Genomic DNA, 14705 nt, shown 5'->3' with positions numbered 1-14705 from the left:
CCTTGTACCCCGTATCTGCCAGCCCTGGACTGCCCGATCACCCCAGCCCTGGCGTGCTGGGTGTAATACAGGAGATTTCTGGGGACATAAGATTGGCCATAGTGGGTCAGACCAAAAGTCCATCTAGCCCAGTGTCCTGTCTTCCAACAGTGGCCAATGCCAGGTGCCCTCAGAGAGAGTGAACAGAACAGGGAATCATCACAGGATTCCTCCCATCACCCATTCCCAGCCGCTGAAAAACAGAGGCTAGGGACACCATTCCTACCCTTCCTGGCTAATAGCCATTTGATGGCCCGATCCTCCGTGAATTTATTTAGCTCTTTTTTGAACACTGTTAAAATCCTGGCCTTCACAACATCCTCTGGCAAGGAGTTCCACAGGTTGAATGTGCATTGCGGGAAGAAGTACTTCCTTTTGTTTGTTTTAAACCTGCTACTTATTAATTTTATTTGGTGACCCCTAGTTCTTATGTTATGGGAACAAGTAAATAACTTTTCTCCACACCAGTCATGATTTTATAGACCTCTATCATATTCCCCCTTAGTCTCCTCTTTTCAAAGCTGAAAAGTCCCAGTCTTTTTATAACTTTTGATAACTTTGCCCATGGCATTCTCATTGATCTCGCTGTGTAAAAGTATGTCCCAAGATGGAATCTGTCTCATGTGCAAGTCACCCACCCATGCATGACTCAGTCCTTTTTTGACAGACACCCTGGCCCACGCTGCAGATTGAAGGTTTTCAGGAAAGTCCATTTGGTGTAGGTGCATGCCTCCCATGATTCATGGTCCATTGAATGTTTCTTGATAGGCCAATCAACATGACTAGTCTTTTCCAGGCATGCTGGCTGGCTACTCTGTGGATGTTACTCTAGGAGCTAACCTTTGAAATACAGATACAGCTAATGGTTAGTACTGGAGTCCAAACCAGCAGGTCGGCCACAGACCAGGACTCCTGGCAGAGCGTGGGCAGGGCCACACCAGCTCCCCTAGCTTCAACACCCACCGTCCATGGAGCCGGTGCTGACTGTCACAAAAGTGGATCCAAAATTGACACTTTCCCATAGATGTAAAACCCTCCCCAGGGTCTGACTCTCCTTTTGCCTACACGGGTGCAAATCTGGTAAAGGGGTGTGAAAGAAGCTGGAACCCCACTCCAAGATCAGGAAAACTGCACCCCAGTGAGTCAGGAAGGTGTAGGTTTGGGGTCACTCTCAGCAGGGCTAGTGCTGGTTTATCCGGGCACTGGTTGAGAGTGGAACAAAGGGAAAATAGAAGCAGCTTCACTTGCCCATGGTCACCTCTTGTCCCACCTGAGACCGGATCAATGAATCAGTACAGTCAATGGATCAGTGAATGGGTCCTTGCAGTCAATGGACCAGTGAATGGATCAGTGAATGGATCCTTGCAGTGAATGGATCAATGAATGGATCAGTGAATGGATCCTTGCAGTCAATGGACCAGTCAATGGATCAGTGAATGGATCCTTGCAGTCAGTGGACCAGTCAATGGATCAGTGAATGGATCGGTGCATGCCATGGCTCAGTGGTCACAGGACAAACTAATAGCCCCCAGGACAACCCCATGAAAAGCCTGTTGTAGCAGCATCAACCTTGGAGATAAAAGGTCATGGGCAGTGGGTAATGCAGGCAAGGGAAGGCATTGCCTTCCCAAAACTGCCCACATTGCCACCACTCAGGAGGATTGGGGCTGTGGAGTGGCTGCCCAGCTCCCTGGCCAGTTAGGAAGTGTGGGGCCACGCCACCCACTGGATAGAGGCATAGAGGCTATGTCTACACTACAGGGTTTTTGCACAAAAAACGGAGTGTCCACACCTTATGCGCATTTTTGCACAAGAAAATTTACAGTAGAACGGCAGAACAGAGGGCTTTTTGCAGTGTAGGTAAACCTCTTTCTACAAGGAATAACTCCTTTTTGTGCAACAGGTGCAAAAAGGTGTGTGTGGATGCTCAACAGGGTTTCTTGCGCAAAGAGAGCCTATCACAAAAAGCACAGATGAATGGCAATCAGAACTTTCTTGCGCAAGAGCGTCCATGCAGTGTGGACACTCTCTTGTGCAAAAGCACATTGCTTTTGCGATGCGCTTTTGAGGTGTGGATGCACTTTTGCGCAAGAAGTTTTTGTGGAAGATCTCTTCCGCAAAAAGCTTCTTGCGCAAAAACCCTGCAGTGTAGACAAAGCCTAAGGGGTCTCAGGATGTTCAGGAGCCTGGGAACAGTAACCTGGGTTGGAGCATGCTTGGCTTCACGGGAGGAGGTTGTGGAAGAGGCAGGACCTGAAGCAGAAGGGGTATGACTGGGGTTTGCCTTCCCCAGCTCAGCATTCACCCAGCACCCATGTAAAGAGCCCTAGGGAGAACAGCAAGTTACTTAAAATACCTCCCTAGGATGAATAATAGAAATGCGCAAGGGGCAGCCTTTAGGCCTGTTTGGACAGGGCGTTGGGTCTTTTGAAGTAGCTGCTGGAATCTGTTGGTCGCAAAGTTCTGACCTTCACGCCTCAGCACGGAGGGTGGTACGCCGAAGGGCAGCCACCTCTGGGGAGAAACACAGCAGCTGACTGTGTCGCAGCACCCAGTAACACTGCCATCATCCGTCCCCTTTTTCATGACCGCAAATTGCTGGATTGTGCACAGGCTGATGTTGCAAACAGGATAGAGACTTATCGAATGGCTCCCATGTTGTTTACTGGCTCCTCCACCATCTGCTGAGCTGCCCGTCAATTTCCCATCTTTGTTACTTTCAGTCTGAGTGGGTTGAGACCTAACAGCGATGGCTTTCATCCTGATGCCAGAGGCAGCCTAAATATCTGAGGAGGGGGGAGCCCCACATGTCTCCCAGCTACCTCTGGCTACAAAGGGACAGCTTGTCCACTCCCAGACCAGCTCTTAATCTGTAGCATTGCATGTAGCAGGTCCCAAAGCCACTTCCTTTGGGAGTGTAGGGAAGCGTTTCCAACCCTCCATTTCCCCCCTTGACTGATCAGAGCTTCCCTGGTGAAAGAGGAAACCAGCCCCATTAAAACCTGTTTTATCATAACAGTGGCAAGGGCCAGGTGGCCCTGGCGGTGGGAGGGGAGGATTCTGTCCATGTCAGGCAAAGCCCCTTTTTCCCCCGCTTGGCTGACTCTGAATTGGCCCCTCCGAAAAGGCAGGAGCACAGACGCTTAAGCGGGTGTCGCTTTAAAATGCAGCCCACGCTGTTGGGGATAATGGTGCAGAACACGCCGATTGTTTATTCATGGAGTTGTTACCATGAAAGGCTGTTGACCTGCAGTCACCATTATGCGGGCTGTGCGCGGGCTGCTCATTCATCCGCATGGAAACCATGTTAGGCACAGATGCTGCGCTGTGAAGTGAAGCCAGTACCCCAGACTGGAGGAGGGAAGCTGGAAGTCTCTTGGGGTGGGGCAGTGTGGTGGCCCCCCCTCACCCACCACCACACTGCCCCACCCCAAGAGACTTCCAGCTTCCCTCCTCCAGTCCGGGGTGCTGGCTTCACTTTTGGAATGTTTCGCTGCCCTGGACAGAGCCCCAGCCACAGAGGTTGCCAGCAGGGAGCTGATCTGCGCCGGCCGCAGGAAGCCGGCTGCTGGGAGAAGGGAGCCCTTGGCCGGAGCAGGACTGTGGACCCATATTGGAGCCCAGCCAGCTAGCCAGAGGCGCGGTTGAAAGGTGATTTCTAGGAAAGCCCCAGGCCTGAGCTCCCCTGATCCGGCAAACTCCCTAGTTCAGGACAGCTCAGGTCCCAAGGGTGCCGGACCAGGGAGACCCAATCTGTATTTGACTTGTTACAAGCCTTCAGGGTTCCAGGGAGCTCACCTGCTTTCTCCTCTCCTTCCTACTCACACACATGCTCCCCTGCCGGCTGCCCATGGAAAAGCCAAACCCTCCAGTTTGTGACACTTTGAATCGCCAGGCCAGGGGCAACGGCCTTCTTAGCCCCTCCTGTCAGTGGGCCTGGCCATTCACAAAACTGCCCTGTCCCAGGAGAGCGTCTTGCTCACCACAATCTTGTGGCCCACTGAGATGAAGAAGGGCCATTCCCGGGCCCACTCACTTGCCTAGGTTGCCCAGTGCTCTGATCTAGAAATTCAGGGCAGGGATGGGCAGAGGACTATAGAAATCCCCAGACAAACTGAGGTTTTATGTAGCGCCTGCACGGGTGTTACAGCGTCCGGTGGGCGTCTCTGTGAAAGTCTGTAGGATGGTCCCCGACATGTAAAAGCCCTATAGAAAATCTCCTATTAAATTCAGTGGGGCTTTTGCTGCAAGGGGCAGGGAGGGTTCCCTCTTCAAAGCCTGGCACAACGCTCAGGTGCCCAGTGCCACCCCGCTCTCCCCTGGGCATCCTCGGACCAAAGCGCTAACTCGCTTCCCCAGGCAAGACTTGGGCTCTCTCGCTTGGAGAGCCCGGGAAATGTAATGCAACGAATCATTTATCTAATGCATAGAGGAGGAGTCAGTGAAGGCATCGCCCAGGTTATTTGTGCAGAGGACACCAGCACATTGGAAAGATGCCTCTCTGGACTAGCAGATGCTTGAGAGAGGCTGGGAAGCCCTCCAGTGGTGGAGAAGCCTTTGTGCACAGAGGAATGCCGGCTTTGATCCTTTCTGGTGTCTCCTCTGCAGCCAGGCGGAGAGAGAGCCCGTTTCTGTGCCCCCTTGGCTGGCTCAGGTCATGCAATCCTGCCTGGCTCCTACAGAGGAAGCCCCCTTTGTGCCCCACACACAGTCATTTCCATGGCATGCCTCCCCCCGTCCCAGGCAAGGTCACCGGAGCTCACACTCCGCAGCCTCCCCTGCCGTTGAACTCAGCAGGAAAAGCCACTCACAACTCCAGCAGCTGTTTCTGCTTGGGAGCCTCACGGGAACCCTGTGGACTGGGACTGCTCGTTACTTATTTGTTGGTTCTCCCACCAATAGTAAAGAGCAGCCCGGCTGAGACCCAGCCCTTGCCACTCATGCGGCACCAGCCGAGCGCTGGGATGGCGGCGGTGGGCCAAGAGCTGGCGTCGAAGCAGATAGATTTTGAGGTTGGCTGAATCACTGCGCCCTGCTAGAGCCGCTGGGTAGTCCTTAGTAGCTTGGAGCAGGAAGAATTCCTCTTGGTTTCATCCACCTCCTAGGAATGGTCCCCTTGAGAGGTCGTTAGAATCAAGAGCAATGGTACCCCACACACCTGCTGGGTGTGGGGCACGGTTCTACCTACTGGCACCGAGACCACTTACAGAGAGAACAATGAGTCTGTGCTACAGCTGTAGCTGAGAGCTGGCTAGCTTCTAGCTCATGCGCTAGAGCAGTGTTTCTCAATCTTTTTTTAGAAAGTACCCCTTTTTCAAAAAAAAAAATTATAAGTACCCACAGCACCTACAGTTTTCAGACACTCACAAAAATTTTCTACAGTTGCAACACATTTGTTTAAACAACTTACTCGTAGTAGCCGGGCGGGCAATGAAATTTGTGGGTGTAAAAAATACAAAAATAATAAAACGCTGTAAAACTTTGAAATTTGGAGAAAACTGAATTTTTATTTTGAGTATGTCTAGACTACATGCCTCTGCCAACCGAGGCATGTAAATTAGATGTACTGACATAGTCAATGAAGCGGGGATTTAAATATCCCCCGCTTCATTAGAATAAAAATGGCTGCCACGTTGTGCCGGCTCAACTGTTTGTCGGCATGAAGTGGCAGTCAAGACAGGAATCGGTCGGCAAGGACAGCCTTTGCTGACCGATCCCTTATGCCTGGTGCACCGAAATTTACAGGATCGATCGGCAAAGGCTTTCCTTGCCGACCGATTCCCATCTTGACTGCCGCTTCGTGCCAACAAACAGCTGAGCCGGCATAACGTGGCGGCCATTTTTATTCTAATGAAGCGGGGATATTTAAATCCCCACTTCATTGACTATGTCGGTATGTCTAATTTACATGCCTCAGTCGGCAGAGGCATGTAGTCTAGACATACCCTCAGTGGTGTTGACGTACCCCCCCCCCCCCAACTTCTCTCGAGTACCCCTAAGGGTGCTTATACCACTACTTGAGAAATACTGCCCTAGAGGCTCATGTTCTAAGCTCCCTAGGTTCCCAGGTTCGGATTTGCCTGTCGGTGTTAGATGATCATGGCAAGAAAGAGCAATGAGCTAGAAGAACCAGTACTTTGCATCAAGAATTATGAATCCCTTTTCCACCCCAATGAGCAGTTCTTTACACGGCTTATGCGGGGCTACTGGTGTAATGCCCTGCTTATGGGGGTCTGCTGTCCAGCCCTTTTATGTTTTATTTCGATTCTGGGGATTCTGGCCTGAACATGCCTCTGGAGTCCTTTTTACAACTGACATGTCTAAAATCATGAGCCAAACCCAGAGGCTACGTCTAGACTGGCATGATTTTCCGGAAATGCTTTTAACGTAAAAGTTTTCCATTAAAAGCATTTGCGGAAAAGAGCATCTAGATTGGCACGGACGCTTTTCCGCAATCTAGATGCGCTTTTGCACAACAAAGCCCTGATCGCCATTTTCGTGATCGGGGCTTTTTTGCACAAAACAAATCTCAGCTGTCTACACTGGCCCTTTTGCGCAAAAGTTTTGCGCAAAAGGGACTTTTGCCCGAACGGGAGCAGCATAGTATTTCCACAAAAAGCACTGATTTCTTACAGTAGGAAGTCAGTGCTTTTGCGGAAATTCAAGCGGCCAGTGTAGACAGCTGGCAAGTTTTTCCAGAAAAGCGGCTGATTTTCCGGAAAAACTGGCCAGTCTAGACACAGTCAGAGTGTCCATTGGAGCAGCGGATGATCCACCAGACAGAACAATTGACTTAGCAAAGGTGCCATATATACAGCAGTAGAAGTGAGGAAATAACCCTACCTCACTGTCACCCAGCACGTTTTGTCAGTAGTGATCAACGTGCTTCCCAGAAAAAGTCAGCATTGTTATCCCCAGATGGGGAAACCGAGGCACAGAGTGGGGGCAGTGACTTGTCCAAAGTCACTCAGTAGTGGCACCAGGAACAGAGCCCAGGCATGTTTTGTCCGTAGTGCTCAATGTCCTTCCCAGAGGAGGTCAGCATTGTTAGCTCCAGATGGGGAAACTGAGGCACAGAGCAGGCGCAATGACTTGTCCAAAGTCACCCAGCAGTGGTGCCAGGAAGAGAACCAAGGCACTTTTTGTCAGTAGTACTCATCAGACTTTCCAGAGGAGGTCAGCATTGCTACCTCAGATGGGGAAACTGAGGCACCGAGTAGGGAGCAGTGACTTGTCCAAATAGCCAGGAACAGAGCCCAGGTTTCTTGCATCCTTGTGCAGTGTTCTAGCCACTAGGACACACTGCCACGCAAGACTTTCCATGGAGGAGAAACTTCCTTTGCATGAGCCGTACCTGCCGCGTTCCCCCCTCTGGACAGGTGTGTAGCTCAAATTGGCATCAGCCACACAACCCTGCGTGGGGCACTGCTTAGTAGTTCACAGCTTTCCTAAGAAGAAATCAAAGTTCACCCCCCCCCTCCACTGCCCTTTCCCAGCCCCATCCAGAACCCTTCCCACCAGCTAAAACCAAGCACTTTGTCCCGGAGCAGAGCATGCCAGTGTTTAGAGAAAACATGCAAGGGAGTCGACGTCACTGCTTGGCAAAGGACAATCAAAGTATTCAGTGTGCGGTGAAGTCCTGCTCCGGCGAGTAGGGGGAAAGGCTGGGCTCAGGAGACGGCAGCTCCAGGATCCCGTCGGTGAGTGAAAGACGAACCCTGCTTCTCGGTACTTCTCACTCCTCCGGGGGGCCCAGTGGGAAAAGGCTTGCATCTTCTTTCCCAAGGAAAGCTCCATTCCGGGCAGGTTCCCCCCCCATCCCCCATCTAGAATTCAGAAAAATTGACTCAGCCGCAAGCTTAGACACTCTTAAAGCCCAGTGAGCGCGCGCGTCTTTAACCCTTGTGACGAGTCGCAGGCTAAGGGCAGGACGGTGCAAAAACTCTGAATGGCTCATCCTGCGGGCTGATGTACCATCCCTCTGGCTGCTTCAGGGGCTGAGCCGACGGAGAGGCACTTTTGCTTTTCCTGGTAGGAACCCAGTTGCAAAAAAATACTGCCAGGAAATGGCATGTCGATGGAGCGGTTAAGGTGGTTCGGAGCAAGTTATGGGAGAGGCTTCCTGGAATAAATCACAGGACGGGCTGCTGTCTAATCTTTCACTGAGTCTCCCAAAACTGCAGCCGGCTCAGAATTCGGGGGGGGGGGGTTACCTGAAGGTAGTCGGAGCATGATTTCTTAATTCACAGTCCGTGGTGGTTTTAATTTTGCAAGGAGGATAAAAATCAGCACATAAGAGGCCCCCAGTAGCAGAGAGGGAAAAGAGCTAGCTGCCTTTTTCTAAAGAAACCTTTCCTTGCCTGCACAGACGGGGCTTTCATTGTCTGTCACTCCCTGCTTTGACGGGTAGCTCTTGTGGGTTTCTTCTCCCCTATAAACACAGACTGGGTGTCCGGCTATTAACGAGAAATGTGGTTTGACCTGATAGGATATTTTCCCCGTTCTGCCAAGGCCAGGTAGGATCAACAGTAAAATCCTGCTTCTCTTTATTGTCCTGCTCTTTACTGTGTATGGATGAAACGCGTTATCTCCATTTTAAACAAATCCATCAGCGCAGTCAGATTCTCCCAGCCTGAATGGGCCATGGCAGGGACTCTGGACCTGACAAATTCAAGAGCTCCATTCGTCTGCCATGTTATTTATCCCTGCCTGGGGACCTGTATTGTTTTCCTTCAAGGTCTGGGCTGTGATCCTTTACAGCTCTTGGACAAGGAAGCCTGTGTAAAGTCATATTGGCTTGAAGCTCCTGCTCTCTTAAATCTCCACTTACAGCATCATTGTTCCTGGGACTGGAGGCTACCTAGGAAGCCAGGAACTTTGACCTTAGTTATTTTTCTAAGTCTTAGTTCTCAGAAACCTTCCTCGCTCGTCGCTGGCATTTTAGCCCATTGCTTTGTTAGCCAGCTGAGAATCTGTGAAAGTCAGACCAGCTACCAAGGCTCTGGTTTTGTACTCTTCACGGGCTATTTATTGGGGCAGAAAGTCAATTTGGGATGAGGAGGAGGGGAGGAAAGAGACAGGAGTGTATTTATTTTAACCAGAAATCAGTTAGCAAGTGAGAACTTGCTTTTCCTCGTTCAGAACCAAAATAAAAACAGCAGCTTCTGGACAGAGCTCAGGATGGTTGGCTTTTAGCTCTTTTGGGTTTCTAGTCTCCTAGCAGTCGCAAAAAGTGAGGCCAGCATGACCTGCAAACAGGGAACTTTGTTTCCACTGCTATTTAGCTAAACATACGCAAGTTGTCATGGCGCGTGAATTTCCTTTGACATATGGGGGTGTTTAAAGAAATCAAACTTCCTTTGCAAAACCTGACACTTAAAAAATAATTCTAGAGGTTTTTCCCCAAACCGCAGGGGGCACCGATAGACCCTGGTCAAATCTCTCTCCATAGGGGACAGAGGTTCAAAGGAGGTCAAGAATTATGCATCCAGTTAACTCCCACTGATTGTAGGTCTATAACTCCTTCAGAAATCCCAGACTCAGCTAGCAATGCAACAGGGGATTAGCCTGTAATGCAAACACAGATTTGGGTCTGTAGAGAGTGGGTCCCTCAGAATAATCTGTTGCCAAGGCCCCTGGCCCTGGTTCTGTAGTGCTTATTCATGTGAATAAGGGTTGCAAGATAAGATCCATTATTTTTCTCCCATCTGGACCTAATAAAAAGTCACTATTCCCTGTGCCTTTCCTCAGACAAAAAGAATGGAGATAATGGGTCTAGACTTGGACTTCTGCAGGCATCCCCCAGGCCTGGATTTGACCCCCTGGAGTGGAAGGGGCTGGAAAGTACAGCACGGGCATTTGTCATGTGTGAGCGATGGCTTGTTTTTCACACCCCATTTAAGCAGATTTATTTTAGACGTGGGACGTGATCCGCAGCTGCCAAGGTTCATGGTCTGAGAAGCGGTTTGTGGAGCTTTCTCCCTCCCTGAGGTTTTATAAACTTAAATGGGTCTGAGTGTGGGTGTCTCCAAGGCTGAGCACTTAGCCAGCCTGACATCAGATCGCGAGCCAGCTACATTTGTAGAAGTAGCTTTGATGCACATACGCTGCTGGCACCATTTCCCCGGATGACCTCCTGAGATGGAAAGACATGGCCCAGAAAGCAAGCCCTTGCCTAGCCCGGCCTGGTGGCATGCAGGAATGGAAACTGGCCTCTAATGGTATTGCTCAGAGCCAACATACAGTATGTCTGCTGCTGCTGACTGCACCGTGTCTGAAGGCTACGAGAGAAATGAAATCCACCCTTCCTCATACCCTCAGGTGCTGCCGATTCTAAGAGTATGTGGGAACGTGGCCTAGAGATAGGAGACCAAAAGGCCTGTACAGTGGTGTGGATACTAGCTGCAGACCTGGCTTCAAATCCCAGCTCTGCCACAGATTTTCTGAGTGACCTTGGACTAGTTACTTAAACTCTTGCATCTCAGTTTCCCATCTGCAATATGGGGCTGAGAGCACTGCCCTACCCCCGGGAGTACGTTGTGAAAGTGATCTCTGACATGGCCTCAAAGGAACATTGCTGTTTCTGTGTCCTGGGTCCTAGCTACAGTGCATTATGGTGCTTTCATCTGTGAACCATTCCCAGGGGTCGTTGCCCGCTGCGCGGGGCAGAGTAAAGGTTATGCTGCAGGGGTGTCACATCTCAAAATTTGTTTTCAAGAGATTGTGTGTAGCTGAACTCAACGTGTGTGGTACCCATTGCTAACCTGAGTGCTGCATTCACAATGTTTGGCGGCCGTTAATAAGTATCTAAAACAGAAAGGTTGCACCATTGCTGATTTTCATGTTACCAGCAATCCAAAGCGGCCGAGTAATGTTCTATGGTTTTATTCCAAAAGGGGCCTCTAGCTAAACTTAAGCTATGGGCTTGCGTTATATCTTCTGGCCTGCTCGGTGTGTGCTTTCCATCCTTTGCACCCACTGCTGTGAATGAATGTAAACACAGTCTAAACCAAACATGACTTGCTTGTACTAGTGTCAGAATTGCCATGGCTTGCATACGGATTGGTATGGACTTACCCCTGCCCTGGGGCGGGTGATTTGGTTGTTTTGTCTCAGTCTCAGCCCATCTTGTCATGCAAGTTCACGTTATGTCACACCTTAGGCCTGGTGTACACTTAGGGAGAAAGTTGACTTAAGATCCACAACTCCAGCTTTGTGTTGCTGGAGTCAATGTACCTTAAGCTGAATTTCTGAGGTGTCTCCACAGCAGGAGGTCGATGGGAGAGTCTCTCCCACCAATTTCCTTTACTATGTGGAGTACCGGGGTCAACGAGGGCCCCACTGGGCCCCTTACCAGACCCACTAAATCAAACCCCAGAACATTGATTGCCGGAGCATCAATCTCCACATAAGTATATGTAACCCAGAAGCACTGAGCCTGCTGAGAAGGGAGAGTGGCGTCTGCGCTACAGCCTTAGCTGAGAGCCAGAAGCCCTTTTAGCTCATCCCGTACAGGAACATGGCTTTAGTCCCTAAGGTCGCAGGGTCAATCCCTCCAGCAGATAACAGCCAGCATCCTCTGTGGGCTTTACATATAGATAAGCTCTTACAGCGTGGCACTCTTCTTTCTGTTCATTTAAAGAAGCTTCTGTCATTGGGTGAGAGAGGGCCTTGTAGATTTTATTACTTCTCCGTCTTTGGGGTTTAGAAGAGGAACGCTTGTTTTTATGAAACATTATTTGATGGGAATTTGTTTAAAAGGGGGAAAATCCCATTTTAAGGGACTGCAGCTGTAAAAATACAGTTCCGCCCTATAAAAGAAAAAGAGAACAAAATCCTGAATCAGCTAGTTATTTGTTTTTCTTACCTGGTACGACCCATGTGCCTCTGCCTCTAGTCTCGTCCATTCCTCTCTTCTCTCTTCTGCCTCCCTCTCCATTTGGGTTTTATTTTCCCTCCACTTTTTCCACATGTATATCTTTGCAGTTTTGTTTGTTGGGATGTTTCTGAGTTTGTGACCAGCCCCTCTAAGATCTGCGGTCCAGGGTTATTTTTCAGGGCTTGTACATTTCAGGGAGACACGGGGGCCACATTTTCACAAAAGTCCAAGGCTGCATTTAAGAACTCAGCTCCCATTTCGGCACCCAAGACAGGGTATGTCTACACTACAGAGTTTTGTCGGAAAAAAGGCTGTTTTCCTGACAAAATCTGAGTAACGTCCACACTGCAATCACGTTCTTTCAAAAGTAAATCAAAAGAACAGAGGGGTTTCTCCGGCATTGGTAATCCTCTTTCTATGAGGAAGAAGCTTTTTTCCAAAAGAGCTCTTTCCGAAAAAGGCATGTGTGGATGGGGAAGAGGAAGTTCTTTCACAAGAAGAGGAAAGAGGAAAAAGCACAGGTGCCCTGGTGGCCATTCCGCCCCTAGTAATCACAGCTTGCATGTGAGATAGCATCCACACTGAATGGACACTAACTGTCGAAAAAGCAGAGTGCTTTTTTGATGCACTTTGGCAGTGTGGACGCTCTTTCGGAAGAGGTTTTTTTCAGAAGATTTCTTCTGGAAACACTTCTTCTGAAAGGCTATGTCAAGACTGCAGGCTTCTAAGAGCCAGATTTTCCAAGCTGCTCTTCTGATCATCTAACCACTTATTTCGATGCCTAAATGGAAACTGAGCCCATCTGGCAATTCCAGACATAGCTTAATATTCTTATTCCCTTGAGCAGGGTTTCCCTTTCCCCTCTCGGTCCCCAAAGCGCTGTCCTCATTATAGCTTACAGCTGTGATTTTGTAGCCAGTTCAGGCATAACCATTGGGTTCCTTCTAAGTAACTCTGTCCCATTTGCCTCCACGCTGCTGCCGCCTATATGCAGTTACAGTCGAATATGTGCATCTGCACCTCCTGTCCCGCACTAGCATGGCGCATGCTGAGTAGCTATCCCACAATGCCTCTGTAAGACAATTATTTGCGCATCTGCACCTCCTATCCCGCACTAGCATGGCGCATGCTGAGTAGCTATCCCACAATGCCTCTGTAAGACATCTGGAGGATGCGTGCTCAGCATGATTAGTACAAGCAGCCATGCATTCTGGGATGTCCTGCCAGAGACCTGGGAGCAAGGGGGCGTGGCTAACACAGACAAAGTTGGGGGGATGTCCTTTGTGGAGCTGGTTGCATAGAGATAGCCCTTTGCCAAGGTTTCCCAAATGTTTTCATGGTCTGAGAAGCGGTTTGTGGAGTTTTCTCCCTCCCTGAGGTTTTATAAACATCAATGGGTCTTGTAGGGTTGCCAGGTGTCTGGTTTTCGCCTGGACTGGTCATTATTTGGGTCTCATGTCCGGTAAAAAAAACCAGAAAATACTGGACGTGAAATGTCTGGTATTTCCTGTTTTCCTGTTTCCCTGGGATGGAAGCCTGGCAAGGACAATTTTCCCCTGCTGCTCTGGTGGGGCTGGGGGAGTGAGGAGTGCGGTGGGGCCATTTAAAGGCACAGCACCTTTTTTTTTTTTTCTTAACAACTGTGGTCTCCCCTCCCCCCTTCTTTTTTCTCAACAGAATTTTTTCCCGGTGGTTTTTTTTGGGAGGTGGGAGGTGTTTGGTATTTTTTGTTAAACCATCTGGCAACCCTAGGTCTGAGTGTGGGTGTCTCCGGGGCTAAGCACTTACCCAGCCTGACATCAGATCGCGAGCCAGCTACATTTGTAAAAGTAGCTTTGATGCTCATTGTCTGCTGGTACCATTTCCCTGGATCACCTCTGGAGATGACCCTATGGGGTCCTTTAAAATATTGTGGTTTTTTTTTAATTCAATAGGTACCCACATAAATATACAACGTTTTGGAATTCTGTTTTTATTTCGTATCAATTCTATTTTTTTTTCAAGTAAACTATCAAAAAATTAGTAACAAAATAACAGGGTCATACAACTGTCATTAACATTTTCTTGTGGAGCCCCTGGACAAATCACCTAGGCTCCACAGAGCACACTTTGGGAAACCCTACCCTGTGCTCTCCTAAGGCTTGTCCTGGGCAGCATCTGATGGTTAATGAGTGTTTGTCGTAAGGTGGGCACATACAGACCGTGTCTCCATGCCCTTTAGGTTGTACTACAGCTTTTAGCCACTGAATCAGAGGGTGGGTTGAGATACGTTCATCCAGTGGCTGTTTCTTGGGTGTGGGGCTGAGGTCCGGTGTGTCCTGGTGGTTTTTCATGGTTGTGATGATTAGTTGTGTTGCTTTAGCGCCTACAAGCTCCAGCCCTAGGCCCCAGGGCTCCACTGCGCTAGGCACTGTACAAACACAGAGTCGAAAGGCAGTTCCTGGCCCAAAGAGCTCTCTCTCCACGCTGGTGCAAACTCCACTTGCACGCTGGGGCAAACACAGCTGCTGTTTGTCCTGATGAGGGAGTTCTCGCACAAGTGCAAAACTGGGTGCAGCGACCCTGCAGCCAGCCGGGGTGTCTAGCAGTTCTTTTGGCCTGCACAAGGGGCAGTATGAGGGGAGCTCCCCCATGGCTGGGATCCCAGCTGTGCAGAAAGCCCCGTGAGCATAGTGGTTTTGTTTCTGTGTGGTTTGGGAATTGCGGAGATAACACCTGGATAGCCCCATCTAGAACTGGGCATGTGGTAGACAAGGGCTGAGCAAACTTCCTCCCCACACAACTCTGC

General features: G+C 49.7%; 1 protein-coding gene across 3 annotated transcripts in view; it reads left to right on the top strand.

Moving 5' to 3' along the window:
* COL8A2 (collagen type VIII alpha 2 chain) overlaps positions 1 to 14705 on the top strand; it is a 194474-nt gene that overhangs the window by 123281 nt on the left and 56488 nt on the right. The window contains exon 1 of one of the 3 annotated variants that reach the window (XM_089773416.1): positions 7543 to 7739. The exons of the other annotated variants lie outside the window; for them this stretch is intronic. The gene's annotated coding sequence lies outside the window, so the exon portion shown is untranslated. Of the gene's footprint in view, positions 1 to 7542; positions 7740 to 14705 lie in introns of those variants that run through there. 3 annotated transcript variants of the gene reach the window in all.

The sequence above is a fragment of the Pelodiscus sinensis genome, chromosome 26 (assembly GCF_052426305.1).
Source record: "Pelodiscus sinensis isolate ZL-2025 chromosome 26, ASM5242630v1, whole genome shotgun sequence".
In the NCBI taxonomy this organism is placed as follows: Eukaryota; Metazoa; Chordata; order Testudines; family Trionychidae; genus Pelodiscus; species Pelodiscus sinensis.
This window is presented reverse-complemented; position numbering and strand designations above follow the sequence as displayed.